Here is a 16,082-nt window from a genome sequence, read left to right on the forward strand (position 1 = left end):
TAAAAGCAGAAATATTACATGTCAGAAGATGCAGCTTGGCGTACTTGGCCTTTAATTACTCGTCTTGTACAAAACCCTGTTTGAAATTAACGGTTTGTGTTTGCTGGCAGCCGTAATGGCTATCATTAATTCTTGTCTGCTTTTGCTGTTGTGGTCCTTCTCCTCCTATTGTCCTTAAAGCAGAAGCTACTATGAGCGGGGCTTTCATTCCTGCTCCGCAGCCAATTAGAGCGACAGCAGCTCGTCTGTGTGGCCCAGTGGAGCATGTCTTTGGTTCTGTCCAAACCTGACCCCGCTGCTGCTCCCTCGCCTCTTTCGCTGAAAACTGTGGATCCGTTGCGACCGCTCGGTGCTGTACAGGCAAGCCACATCAGTGGGCGACTGTGTCAAGTGTGAGGGGGTCCTCGGGGCCTCGGTGACCTACCATGCAGAAGATTTGTTCCAAGCTTGCCAAGTGAGTTACATGGAATGGCAGAGTGTGTGTGTGTGTGTGTGAGGGCAGGTTAGGGGACAGCCGGGGCACGACACGGCTTTTCCATCGGCCAGACAAAGTGTGCTGATCACCCAAAGTCAACAGAAACTAATACTGCAGGGGTTAGCCACAAATCCCCCTCGCTTTTAGAGAAGGCAGAGAGAATAAAAGCGAGAGAATGGCAGGTGTATATAAATGCTACAGGCCTCGCCAATCCTCGTCAGTAAAGAAAACATGGCAGAAGGAACAGGGACGGAGAGAAAGAGACGGCTGTAAAGAGTTTTGAAATGCCAGCACCAAGTGAGCAAATGGTAAACTGAAACACATTTAAGTCTGGTTTATTGATGCGGCGGATTTGAGGCACTAGCAGATGTGAGTTCCCTTTCAACCTGCAGCACCGCCGGATCACAGGCCCAGACTCCCCGGGGAGCTACACTTTATCAAACACACCACTCAGCTATGGATCGAAATAGAAAATGAAGTTGTTGTTTGTTTTTTTATCCCATGACAAAACGGCTTTTTGAAATAAATGTCTCAGTGTGTCTCTTTCTTGTGGGAGCCGAATAGGTCAGCTACTTCAGAGAAAGTAGTCCATGTTGCTCTCACCGTCTTAATTCACCTTCCATTAAAACAGACACCCATTGGTCCTGTTCAGACCTGGCTTTAACATGCATCTTGGGTGATCTGATCACAAGTGGACAAGTCAGCTGTTCACACCTGACAATAAAATGCGTCTCCAGTGTCCACTTGTGATCGGATCTCACTTCCCCGCTCTATATGCAAATAAACATGTAGTAAACACGTGGCTACTACAGCAGACGTTGCAAGGTAAGTTTACAGGAATGTCAGTAGTATATTCATGAATCCAGGTACCTTTTATTAACATCAAAACAAAAGGTTATTGTACCGGCGGTCCTCGGGGACCTCAGTGCTGCCAACACCGCCGCCTTTGCCAGGCAACAGCGCTTCAGAGAGCCGGGGATGAGAGCAGGCGGGCGGGCAGGCGTCAGCTCTGTGCAAAGTCGCCTAGTCTGATAGTCTAGTAATTATGTAGCCTATAGATCAGATATATTTCAATAAAATACAGTTGTACTGACAGAATACAGTAGTAGAGGCCGTTCCATGCCTAGAAGGCTTGCGTCAGCCTGTCTATTCACATGAGGAGCGCAGTGAGAGTCAGATGAGTAGGCGGTCCTTAATTTGGACCAGGACACATTCCCGTACACACTGCTAAAAGAATGTGGCCATATGTGGCCCAAACCACCTCTGAATGTGGTCTGAGCGATCGGATCTCAATGCGTCCTCAATGCATCTTGAGTGCTTTGACACCTGTACTTAAAGCTGTCCACTTGTGATCCGATCACCCAGGACGCATGTTAATGAGTCGGGACTCTTGAATGAATCTGTTAGTGTGTGGTTTTGCTGTTTTGGCCAAATTGTTGCTCTCCACACACTTTAGGAACAAAACTGTTAGATTTATCATCACATGTCGTTATGTGTGGGGTTTCTCACATTTTCAACATCTGTTAAGATTTGAAAAATCTTTGAGCGCACCACATTTCATGTGTGTGTAAACTAGCTGATAGAGAGATGTACGGGGGTCCGGTCTGTAGGAGCAGATCATGATTACTACGGCTATGTGTGAACAGCCTCCACTGTGCTGCAGCTGTCAGAGAATATAGGGAATCCATGGGGGAAGCTCACACCCACCCTCAATTACAGGCTCGCACTGACAGCCAGCCTCTCTGCTCATCAGCCGACCAACCCACCCAGTCGTCAGCCAAGCCTGACTCTCCTACCCCCACTCCCACTATAGACATCCCCAACCTGCAGCGCTGAGCCTCCACTAGCCCCCCCCACACCCAGTTTACTGCTAACCTTTACTATCTGAAAGGCTGGAACATGCTCAGTATGAGTGTCTGCTCTGTGTGTCGTCTGCAGCCAGAACTGCTTTACACCATTTTCATGTGTCTGAAACTAAGTCTGACACGTAATGTAGCGCTGAAACAGTTAGTCATCTGACAGAAAATGTAATGTTTGATGCTACTGAAAGAAACAAACTTGATTTGACTTTTTGACTGTTGTTTGAGTGTGAAAGGCAAATTACACACCTGAACAGATACAAAAGTACTAAACCTGTATTTAAATAATGTCAGGCGTTGTTTCTTGTGATGTGTTTTGGGACGAGATGAAGAAGGTCACTCACACAAACCATCAACAATTTATTTAATGCAACTATCATGTAGGCACATTATATATTTCGGATTTCGAGAGGCTCATGTTGTGCTCGATGCAATGACTTGACCTGTGAACCAATGGGCAACCTCCGGGTCTGAAAAGTGAAGCCAATGCGGACTCCTCTGGTTGCTAAAAGAAGTCAGATTGTATAGAAGTCAATGAGAAAATGAGCCTACTTCTCACGTGATTTATTACCTCAGTAAACATTGTAAACATGAGTTTATGGTCTCAATCGCTAGTTTCAAGTCTTCTTCAATACAGCATGATGTTCATTTAGTAAATTATGGTCCTATTTAGAGTCAAATAGACCATAAAGCAGGGGATGCTTTAGGGCGTGGCTACCTTGTGATTGACAGGTTGTTACCACGGCGTTGTCCGGTCTTGGAGTTGTTTTCGTCTTAGAGCTTTTAACTCTTTCACAGTGTGTTTTAGGTTCATGAAAGTTAATTGTAACCTTTTGGTGGCCTAAAAATGTCTTATTCAGCATTCAATTGCTCCATGCTCTGGTGTCACTTCTGGCGACGGCCAAAAACCAACATGGGGACGGCCAAAATACCGAACTCGATGCTTCAAAACGGTAATCCATAAAACCAATGTCCACTTCTTATATACAGTCTGTGTTGTGAACGTGCGTGTCAGCGTGTGGCAGCACTCATGAGAAACATGCAGTTGTTTTTAGACCGTCTAGACTTCCAACTCATCCAGTTCCCGGCCAAATGTAGCTCTCTGTGAGATCCCCCCCCAGCCCTGACTCCATGACCCCTTAGAGATCCTCCAGTATCCATAGATTATCTTGTGTGTGCCGAGCCCGGGGGGTACCAGTAGGCGATATAACAGAGGGGGGGGGTTGTTACACAGCATCAATAACACACAGGTTAACACAGCCCTCACTCTCACCACATGCTTCTCATGTACTCACTCACCTCCACCTGCGCTTCACCTTCTGCCACTCTTCTATCTGTCTTCCTTTTGTCCTCTGTCTTTGATACTTTCCTCGTGTCTGTTGCAGTTATCTCAGCCATATAGCTGTATATGAGAATATATAGAGCCCACGCGTACCTATTTATACTTCTGAATTATTCTGAATATCTTGAATCTCTCCATGGATATTGCCTTTCCTTCTTCCCCATTCTCTCTTTGTCTTATTTTATGTCCTCCCTCTGTCTGTCTGCGACCATGCTCTCTGTCTTCTGGTTCCCTGAAGCCCTAATCAAGCCTCTCCGATGAGGCACACAGAGACAGAAAGAAGAGAGCACAGAGACTCCCAGTATGTTCACTAATAGGGCAGAGGTTAGAGTCTGTCAGCTGTGGCCATAAAGACTTTGGTGCTGTGGCTCTGACAGCACGCGGCTTCTTCAGAGTAGCCAGGAGACCCAGAGTGCTAATGCAGACGGCGCTGCACGGTCACAGGCTAACTGCTCGCTGCAACGCTGTTTGGACGCGTCAAGCGCTCCCGAGATGTGTCCATAACTCCGGAACCAAACTATTTTCTACAAAAAATCACATAAACAGGAGCCCACTCTTGCATTCCTCTCTCCTCTTTCCTGCAACTTATCCTCCCATCACTTCCTCCGTCTCCTCCCCCAACTTGCTGTGACTTTAGCTCAGGTAATTTGAATATGTAGATGTGAAGTATGAATGATTAATTAGGGTAATGCAGGGGGATTCAGAGTGCTATACCTCGTCTATGCGGGTATCGAATGACTACAGCTGATTTGCATAGATCTTAACCTCAGCCCACTAGTGTAAACTGGACCACATAGTGCAAAGTCCACTTTGAATAATGGCCAAAAAAACTAAACTATCACTGAGAGCTACATGATACCTTGACAGTTTTGTCATTTCCAGCCTGCTAAACTATCCACGGCCCAAATGTTCCAGTCACCGTGGGATTGTTGGGTCAACAAATGTGTTATCTGATGTATTAGCCCAGCTTATAGCCTGACATGTTCCATATATGTTACACACATGGGGTCAGAGTGATCGATCATTTTGCGAGCCCTGACTGGTTTGATTTTCTCTCATCTCTAATTGGGCACAGGGGACCTGCTGTGGGGGGAAAGGGCCGGAGATACGACCACGCTGCCCTTTTGGTGTGGCAGGAAAACACATGCAGCACATCCCTGTGCACTAAGGCTGTCAAAGTTAACGCGATAATAACATGTTAATGCAAATTAGTTTTAACGTCACTAATTTCTTCAATGCATTAACGCAAGTTGTGATTTTTTTAGGTTGTAGGGGGCTCAGTTTTAGAGTTAGAGTGAAGATACTGGTATCATATGAACCTAGAAAACTTAAGGAATCCATCGGTACCAATCATGTCATAATAGCTCGTCGCAGAAGAGGCTAAATAACGCTCCAAACTTCTGCTAAATTTTGGCGAGGAAAAACTGGCATGGCCATTTTCAAAGGGGTCCCTTGACCTCTGACCTCCAGATATGTGAATGAAAACGGGTTCTATGGGTACCCACGAGTCTCCCCTTTACAGACATGCCCACTTTATGATAATCACATGCAGTTTGGGGCAAGTCATAGTCAAGTCAGCACATTGACACACTGACAGCTGTTGTTGCCTGTTGGGCTGCAGTTTGCCATGTTATGATTTGAGCATATATCTTTTTATGCTAAATGCAGTACCTGTGAGGGTTTCTGGACAATATTTGTCATTGATTTGTGTTATTAACTGATTTCCAATAATAAACATATACATATATTTGCATAAAGCAGCAGATTTGACAAATCTCCCTTTAAGGTACATTATGAACAGATAAAAAAATGTGTGATTAATCGCGATTAAATATTTTAATTGACAGCTCTACTTTGCACATGTAAATAATAACAGAAATCTAAGAATGCACACGTGATGATGAGTGGTGTTTCTTTTTCTAAAAGAAAATCAGTGGGAGATGGCAAAAGAAAACAAAATTTGTGATTGGAACAAACAATATTTATCTCCGTAATCATTTTCCCATTAGGTCTTTCATCAGGCTCCACGAGAGGATGGAGCCGTTTTAATCATAAATAATAATGTTGATGTTTAATCTTGTGCTGCTGGAGCCAGAACAATTGTCATTTTAGTCAAAGAGGAAACCTTATGTTAGTCGTGTAATTTCAGACCACTGGAAGAAACAACCCCCCCCTCCCTGTTTCACTGGAACTGCTGGAAAAATGCGCCGAGAGACTATAATTGAAATGTAGTCAGAAATGATTTTTTTCCTGTTAAGTTGAATTTGATAGCCTCCAAACTGTGAGCACATTTGCATATTTTTAATCAAATGTCTGGCCGTGTTTTTTTGAAGATCATCTAAACCAGCTTGTCACTTCCTATATTGTGGCGTTAACTAATTAATATTTGCCCTGACTTGTCAGTATATGTTTGTCTGTTTATTCCTTATTTACAGTAAAATACACCGATGTTGAACGCGTCTTTTCTGCCTCATGAGAAAACTTCGATTACTGCTGGACTCTGTGTGTGTGTGTGTGTGTGTGAACTGCATGTTCCTGTTGTGTGTAGTAAATTTACAAACCTCCTCCTCTCAGCAAACATTTCTCTGCACGTGCGCGTCGTTCCCTTGACCAATCACACCTTTGCAGAATGGTTGCCATGACAGCGTTATAGCCTCAGCCTCTGCAGGGCTGCCGGAAGTGTGTGCATGTGTGTGTACGTGCATGTGTTTGTACATTCTTGCATTTTTGTGTTTCTGCCACAAACGGCGTGCCAGAGAAAGGAAGTGAGCAGTGATAAGGTTTCAGTTTAGTGCTGGTGTTCTTATCTGCGTGTGTGTCGGGTAACACGGCCGAGCCGTAAAGGGAAATATTCTCTGGAGAATCCCAGCAGTCTGATTAATGGCTCATTGGTGGAGAGAAGCAGCAAAAGCAGTCGGTTAACATCAGTCTCCGATCATTCTCAATCAATATCTCCCTCTGGTCGGCTTCAATAGCTGGCTCTTTAGAGGACATATTGCTACGGTAACGGTCACTAACCTTTACTGCTCTATGACTTAAGAAGGTGAACTCTGGGTGTCTGCATGTGTGTGTGAACACGTGTGTGTGTATTTCTTAGGGCTGCAACTCATGATAATTATCATAATCGATCAATCTGCCGATTATTTTCCAGATTAATCGTTTAATCATTTGGTCCATAAAATGTCAGAGAATAGTGAAAAATGTCCGTCCTAGTTTCTCAAAGTCCAGGGTGATGTCTTTAAATGTCTTGTTTTGTCCAAAACTCAAAGATATTCAGTTTAATATGATATTAAACAGAGAAAAGCAGGACATATCTATATTTGAGAGGCTGAAAACAGCATTTTCTGCCATTTTTGCATGAAAAATTACTCCATTATTGATCAAATTAGTTGGCGATGTAGTAGCTAATCGTTGCAGCTCTAATATTTATATATTTTTTTTTTTTCAGCCAAATATGTGCATATAAATACTGCCTGGCCTCCTAAAAATGTATTTTAAAATTATTTTATCATTATACATTTCTCCTGGTACACTTATACATACACACATATACAGTATATGTCAATAAAAAAGGTGAATGAAGAGGAATCTTCATTTGTTTTCTGTGTGAATGTGGATCTTTCAGATCAGTTTGAGGAGTGCCTCAGTGGTTTGCATGTTCCACATTTTATTTTAAGTGTGTGACTGGTAGGTCTGGTCTTGACTTGATCTCGCCCTGCCTTGGTCTTGTCTTGGTCTTGGTCATGACTTGTTCTCGGTTTAGGTGGTCTTGACTACAACACTGCCCACCCATCCACCCCGACCTCCTCCCTACACTGACTTCCACAGACTTTTATACCTTTTACGTTTCTGGGGAAACATATTTTCTCATGAGTTACAGTTTTAAACACGTGGTTTAATTGAAACAAAACATAACAAAAACACAACAAAACTACTTGGTTAGGTTTAGTAAAAGATTGTGGTTTTGCTTAAAGTGATTGTTACGTAACTTAAGTTACGTTTAACGCAACTTTACAATAAGTTGACTTTTCGTTTCACCTGTTTGTTTGACCTGTCCATCCACCCGACCCCCTCCCTATGAGGACTTCCGCGGACTTTGAATAGAAACGTATTTGTGATTCGTCAAAAACAAACGTAATCCTGGAGAAAATACGTTTACCTCGAAACGGAATTGACGATGCAGTTTAGTTGTATGTGAATGTAATTTCTAGGAGACCAGGCTGTATTTTTGTGCACATATTTAGCATGTGGTTATATGTTTCTATCTGTATCCGCCGTGTGTGGGATTGAATTGTATGTATGTGAGTGCCAGAGGCTCAGTATGGGGTTCAGAGGGGGAGACACTTTTTCTTTCATTCTATTTTTCCTTACCAGACCTCATAAATGTCAAACACGGGTTGAGGAAATGATGCTCGTTTAGATTATTTAGATTCATCCCACATTCATTCCCAAAGACCTGTGGTTTCTCCCTGCTCCAATTTGCTTCACAAATGGACATCCTGGTGTAGATACAAGCTCTGAACACACACACACACACACACACACACACACACACACACACACACACACACACACACACACACGTAATGGATGTCAAAAAGAATTGTTTGGTTTTCTCCCCAAGGCTTGGAGGGGCAAGGCAGTTGAGAGACGAATACTTAATCGCACGTACACAAACGGAGGAAAACGCCCCCGCACACAAACACATAGAGAGGAGTGAGGCAATGGGAGGAATGTACAATGACTTGCAGGTCCGGTAAGTGTTGCAAAGGAAAGGAAGAGAGAGGAGGAGGTGTGGGTGCCGGGGCAGCCTGGGGTCAATTAGTATTCATAAAAGACAAATGAATCCATAGCTGCGGCCTAATACCAATTACTTTTGATCACCTAATCAATTAGAGTTGGTTAGGGTTACTGTAGCTAAATAGAAAATTAAGTGCGACATTCACCATTGGCGTCGAGATGACTTTTCATCAGCCACCACATCGGACATGTTAATTTCCTCATCAAGGTGGAGAATGGAAGGATATTCACCCGCCTGGACGGAAATGCACACGCATGCAACCACACACAGTTATTACAGGCCCTTTATTAAATATCCCTGTGGCCCCTTAATAGACAAATAGCATCTGATTCTATCAAGCAGAGTATAGAGAAAGAGAGAGCGAGGGAGGGAGGGCAGAAAATTAATGGAGTCCTTGGTGGCTGAGAGAATATGCAGCACCGAGAGACAGAGTAAATGAGTAATTCAGAACTGATTGATTGTACAAGAGAGAGTGAGAAGTGGAGAATGAGTGAGAGTGCAAAAGAGGGGGAGATATAGAGAGGGAGAGACAGATAAAAAAAAGGAGCGTAGATTGCGAGAGAGAGAGAGAGAGGGGGAGCGATTGGAAGTGAGGGGAAGAAATTGGAATATAGAGATGTGATAGATGGAGAGAAAGATTCAGACGAGAGAGAGATGGAGCGGTAGTCGCTCCCCAAACCGTCGCTGGATGGTTATTAAGCTAACACTCCTCCACGCGCTGTATGTCTGCTGTTACTGCACCTTTTTTTCCTTTCCCCTAACCTAGTTTAAGTTCAGCCATCGCCTCGGGCTTGTGGAAAAGGAGTGGCAGCAATATCAGGTCAAGCCCGGGGAGGGGAAAAGCCCAGTGGTTAGTATTCTCCGAGTGTCGGAGGCAGAGAGGCAGGAGGGAGGTGGAGAGTGTCTGGTGGGGGGCAGGGAGAAGATGAGGCTTTGAGTTAGCTAAAACCAACACTGGTGGTCTGCTGGAAGTGCTGCGTTTGGCTTTTAACATCACTTTACATCAACCTTGTGTTCTACAAATTGTTTTTATAAACTACTACTCCACTACTACTGCTCTGCCAAACACATTTTATAGGCCTGTCAAGTGCGACATCCTCTTATGGTACAGAAGTTTTAGGGTGAGGTCAGGAGTTTGAGTCCTGTGTGCCATGTCTTATTGGCTTTAGAATATTTTTATATAGAATATTTGATTATTTGTCATACATACAGGTACATACATGAAGTTTGACCTCTGCATTTAACCCATCCTAAGTATTCCTAGAAGCAGTGGGCTGCTGCAAGCACCCAGGGAGCATCTTGGGGTTTACTGTCTCGCTCAAGGACACTCCGACATGCAGTGTGTAGGAGCCGGGGGATTGAACCGACCCTCTTTACTCACTGAGCTACAGCCGCCCCAGGCTACTAAAGCCGTGTTAAGACTGCCAGCCCAAATACGATTTTTGGCATATCCAGTAGGGTTGTCCTCAACTAAAGAAATTCTTAATCGACTAAGACTCATACGGATTTGTCAACTAACTAAACTAAAGTTGATTTAATCGACAGATCAGAATCACACAAAAGCACCACTTTAAATCTTGTGTTTTCAGAAAATGTGCTCATAAGTTTCTTGGAAATAAGTTATTCAGCATGAAAAAAGCATAAAAAAAATGACTAATTGACTAAAGAAATCGGATTTCTACAGATGTGTCTCAGTCCGGATGCTTTGAAATCGGATTATAAAAGTGTCTTTTCCGTCACTCGCAACAAGACACACATACATACATGTTCCCACCAGTCACTACTTTGCGGATAATTCAATATTATCCACAGACTGCTCACAACAAGGTCTGTGGATTATCTCGAGTAAGCGGGTCATGATTTCTGGAAAGAGACGTTGCTGACGAGTTTTTCAAATGTATTTTTTGGGCACTTTAAGAACCACAAGCCGGAGAGAAGGCAGGTATTTCCAACACTCGAGAACACCAAAGCAATCTAGATTGATAAATCGCACCACAGGTAAGAGGAAGAATATGTGTTTTTGATTTTGGGATGAACTGTCCCTTTAAGTCCAGCTTCACAGAGCTGCTAGCATGGCTGTAGACTCTTACTCTCGTTCAATATTTAACCAGGACCACCACCTTTCTGCATGCATGCATGTATCTGACTTCTAATATAGCCATGTGAGAGTACATACTGTGTGTGTGAGTACATACTGTGTGGGAGTACAGCAGGTGGATGTATGTAAAGAGGTGACAACAGAGCTCACTCCAGGTGGCTCGATTTCATCACCTCATGTACTGTAATATGTGGACGGGTGTGACAGATCTACATGTATGTGGATCACACCCAGACAGGCGTACGTGTGAAATCATCCTCATTCCTGCACATACATTTTCTCTCTCTGCCCTCCATGTCCTGCCCTCTCTCTAATTTGTCTCTCTCCTCCTCCCCCTCTCCGTGTCTTTGAGGCCAATGGCCGAGACAGGCTCACACGATGCAGTATTGATGTGGACGGTTAGTTAGCTCTTCCTCCACATATAGTCCTTCCTGTCTAATTAGTGTCGAAGGAGAAGAGCCTGTCACAGTGTGTGTGTGAGGTGTGTGTGTGTGAACATGTGTGTCCTAGCCTCTGCTCTCTTATCTCCGAGCTCTCATTAACCAGGCTTTGTTTTCCTTAGCTTCATTAGCATTCCCATGACAGCGGCTGTTACCTCAGCACGAGGCTAAATGCTAGGCTAAATGTTAGCCATAAGAAGCCGGTCTGCCCCCTTTCATTAACATTAGCCTGTTTACATTGTCTAAGTGTTTGTAAGTGCAGTGACACAGCTTTCCCTAATAGCTCTTTGGCAGTGGGTTTACATACCAAGTGTTTGCTTTCGCTGCTTTAAAACCGTGAGAGACAAATCATCTCTCCTGCAGAATATGTTAGTCCAGCTTTTCACCTTTTGGGTTGAATTCACTTGCCTGTGCCCACGAGGAGTCCCGGCTACTCTATTAACATGAAGGCAGCATCTGCACACATGCTTCCTCCAGGTGGAGGACATTGTGCAGTCTCTAAAATAACTCCCCGGCTAGAATGCAGAGAGAAAACGGAAGGGTAGAGGAACGAGAGAGGAAAGCACCAGGAGGGTTGCTGATCCAGACAGACGTGGGGGAGGTGGAGGCAGAAGAAGGAAGGAGAATGGATGAGTCTAGTGGCGGGGGGATGGAAGGGGGTGTAGGAGGTTGTTTTAGGGGTCCCGGTATATGTTCCTCATTATGATGAGGTGTTCTCTGGGGAGCTTGTGGTGAATCATGTGGGGGAGATATGTAAAGGAGACCAGGCTGTTAAAGGAGATCACCTGTGCTAAGGTGACGCAGGAGCGAAGGGTGCAGCTACCAACCATCCGTAATGATCACCATGGAGACGGCGTAGCGGCGAGACGAGGGGGAAAGAATCCGCCGCAGTCCCAGAGGACGGGTTCAGAGGCCGCTCTGCATTTCCTACATCCATCTTCTCCCTCCTAGTCCCACTAACACCAGCCAGCACCACCGTCCCCCCCCCCCCAACTACACATTACACGTGTCCTCCTTATCCCGAACTGCTACCAAAGGACCAGAATGGTGGTGTAGAATATTCTGCATTAAAGCTGTTGGTAATCCTCTTCAAAAACCTTTTTTTGTTTGTTGAAGTTGTCATTACGCCCCAACAGCAATCAATAAATCAAATGCTCTGAAATATAAAAAAAAGTAAAAGTTTGTAATAATAAGCATGAAGCAATGTTGCCGATTTGGTGACTGGTTCACTAGATTTGGGGAATTTTAGACCTAATGCTTCTAGCTACTTTCATTGGAAAAGAGTTGGCAACACTGGGCTGGGTTTTCGGTTGTATAATTTTTAAAATCTAGCATACTCATGCTAGTTTCTAAAAAAAAAACGACCCTAGATTTAACCAAATAGCCAAATAGCAACGTTTTTAGAGCAGAAAATCTTGTGTCAGTGTTTGGTTATTGTTTGTCTTCTGATTAGGTGATGTCTTAGATGAATATACTTTATTTTACCTTATCAAGGAGTAGGCTCACTCAAGGCATGTAGTATGTGACCCTTCTGATGCCACGTATCCTCACACAACGGTTTGTATAATATCTTAAGTTTTATTTTTCATGCGTTTTCCTTCGAAATGTCCAGCAACACAAGCAATCAGTACGTCTGCGCTGCGGTGTTTAGGCAACAAAACTACTTGGTTAGGTTTAGGAAAAGATCATGCTTAGGGTTAAAATACCTACGGAAGTGGTGTTACATAAGTACGGAAGTCAACGTTGACTTTAACAAGGGACACAAACAGCGGTCTCCTGGGTGAAAGTCCTGTGTTTTTTGACTCACCCATCCACCCCGACCTCCTCCCTACATGGACTTTACCGCTCTCTATTCTACGTCAACTGTCCTGGCTTGCAATTACGTGGATTACATACAAATTGAGTGTGTGGGTTATATACGAATTATAGTGCATTACTTATCTTAGGTTTAGCTTTGAACAGTGTATAAGAGCCTGTCTGATGTAGGTGGGAAGGTCTAGATAAACCAAACAATAAGGGAAGCAAGGTCAGGAGGAGAAGGTGTTTACAGTCTGAGTCGGGGGTTTTGTCTCCCTCCTTTGTCCTTTACATAACAAATCCCAGCCAGAAGCAGTTTTCTATAGTTTTATCTTTGAGACCCTTCAGCATCATCTGATCTTTGTAGTAAGATGGTTGGTACACTTTGATAAAGCTTAAACTCACAAGGCCTCTTCAAGCTGAACAACAGATACCCCTTGTATATACCCTTGTACTTTTCTGCAAATTCTACTGCAATAGGCTTATCTAAACAAAACCTTTATTTAACAGAACAATTGGATTAATGGTGAAGCCAAAGCACTGCTGCATCTTTCAAATCAAATTCTCCACCTCCCATAATCAGGAGATGTTAAAATTGATCCCTCCCACTTGTATTGACCATTAATTTCTGTGGATATGGTTCATATTTTCACCGTGTGTGATTACAGTATCACAGTATTTTTCATGTTTGCAACATTTCAAAAGGTCGCTAAAAATGCACTTCCCCGCTGTATGGAAACAGGGCTACTGTAATGAACGTGGACACTGTGATTTTTCCACACAACGCTTTTGTCGGTTCGAATGCAGCTTTAAAAGCAGCTAAAGGAGCTTAATGGGAGAAAAACCTCAACTATCTGAAGCACTGTTACACGTCAGCTTTACTGAACGTCTGAGTACCTCAGAATCAAAGAGCGAGGGCTTCTTTAGACTCACCGTTTTGTACCACCGTTAAGAAATATCAGGGAGAAATGTGTTGTTGAACAGACAGCGATTCTTCAGCAGACCGTAGACTCAATCATCCGTGATGTAATACAGCCACAAGACATGTATTTGGAGTTAGGCTCTTCCTATCTCTCTGTCTCCTCTGTCAGAATATTACTCAGGGATTGAGCGTGGCGAGACTGATGTGAGTAATTATGAAGAAAGCTGTCATACCTTCCTTCCCTCCATCCTTCCTCATCCTCCTCTTCCTCTCTCTTCATCACTCTTCACTCCCCTCTCTTTAAACCGCCCACTAACCCCGTCTATCAGCAGCCCGGTGCTTACATATCCTTGCAGAGGCTGAAGTGGTCATTATTCACAGCTTAGGCCATGGCTGTTTGCTGTGAAATAGCTCACAGTGTGCTAACGTGCGTTCAGAAACGCAATTAGCATAGCGATTAGCGTAGCTATTTCACATGTTAACCCGTCAAATGCACAGGCACCCTTACAGTCAGTCCTGGCAGGGCACTCAACGAAAGGACATGCGTTTCCATCAAGCACTCATTCCCCTCTGAGCTGGAAATAAAGGAAAGGTGTCAGAGCTATTGTAAGAAAATGAAGAGAAGAAATGCATTTTTTCCACTTGCCTCTTTTCTTTTTAACAAGACACAAGAACAGTTTCTACCCACAGGCCATACCTCCGATGAACACTTCATCATACACTGTCAGTAACCTTTCAACACCAAATATCTGCTGCTGCCGTTATAGATGATAATATACAGTCTTTAATGCACATTTTTGCACATTTTTAGATTATAATTTATAGTCTTTAATGAACATTTTTAGATTTTAAATTACGGTTTTTAATGCACATTTTTGTACATTTTTAGATTATAATTTAGTCTTTAATGCACATTTGTGTACATTTTTAGATTATAATTTAAAGTCTTTAATGCACATTTTTAGATTAGAATTTATAGTCTTTAATGCACATTTTTTAGACTATAATTTATGATCTTTAATGCACATTTTTGGATTATGATTTACAGTCTTTAACGCACATTTTTAGATTTAAATTACGGTTTTTAATGCACATTTTTGTAAATTTTTAGATTATGATTTAGTCTTTAACGCACATTTTTAGATTTTAAATCACGGTTTTTAATGCACATTTTTGTACATTTTTAGATTATAAATTGCAGTCTTTAATGCACATTTTTAGATTAGAATTTATAGTCTTTAATGCACATTTTTGCACATTTTCTGATTATAATTTACACTCTTAAATGCACATGTAACATGTACATATCACATGTCACTTTATGTACATATTGTAATATGTACATACCTGTCACTGTAGATATAAATCCTACTCATCGTACATACAGTATATAGACATCTCCACATGTACATACTGTACATAATCATCCCGTCCATGTATATCCATCCGGTATTTATTTCTTTGCACTATATGTATTGTTTACTACTTCTAGAACACTTGACTTGTTTATAGACATTTTATTTTTATTTGTATTATTGTATTCTATTATTTATATTCTGTGTAAGTACATTGAAAGAGCTGCATAAAACCGGAGTCAAATTCCATGTATATACTGTGAAATAAACCTGATTCAGATTTTCTTCGTCGTCCCCCCTTCCATCTCAGCATCATGTAATGTTTATCTCAGTATCAGTTTGGCCTTTTTGTCCACAATGTGTCCCCAAGGATCCATTCACTAAATGGGGAAACCCCTCTCGCTGATGGATTTACACACACACACACACACACACACACACACACACACGTGCACATGGAGCGCAAAGTGGCAAATGTTATTTCAACAGCATGGCCAGTGACCCAGCTAAAGGGGATCCCTACTGTGGCTGTATACACATAACCTTAATAATTCACTCACACACTGCTCTCAAACACACACACACACACACACACACACACACACACACACACAAAGAAAAGGTCTAAATAATTTACAGAGGGAGACGTCTAGCCCCCAGCATGAATAAGTAAGAGGCAGCCCACTGGCCAATAGCGCCCCTCTCTCTCGGCTCCGCTCTGACCGCGTACACAGTTTAATCAGCTCATAAATAGTGCATCGCTTGCTTACTTGATAGTCTCACTAATTCTGTATTCAGTTTTGTTTTCATTTAACTACCACTTAGTGAGTCTACAAATGGTGGTGTTAAGAGACAGATTGGAGATACTTTTTCACATGCGTTGGAACAATGGAAATGTGAGGAGATGCAGATGTTTAATTCATCGTAATTAGATAGCATTAACCTACAGTATGCAGCTCTTATCTTCTGATTTCTCTTTTATCCGTTTAGACT

General features: G+C 42.8%; 1 protein-coding gene across 2 annotated transcripts in view; it reads left to right on the forward strand.

The window, feature by feature from the left end:
- The window catches only part of dab1a (DAB adaptor protein 1a), a 330,333-nt gene that overhangs the window by 175,737 nt on the left and 138,514 nt on the right, over positions 1–16,082 (forward strand). The gene's annotated exons all lie outside the window — the stretch shown is intronic.

This window comes from Sebastes fasciatus, chromosome 5 (genome assembly GCF_043250625.1).
Source record: "Sebastes fasciatus isolate fSebFas1 chromosome 5, fSebFas1.pri, whole genome shotgun sequence".
NCBI classification, from domain to species: Eukaryota; Metazoa; Chordata; class Actinopteri; order Perciformes; family Sebastidae; genus Sebastes; species Sebastes fasciatus.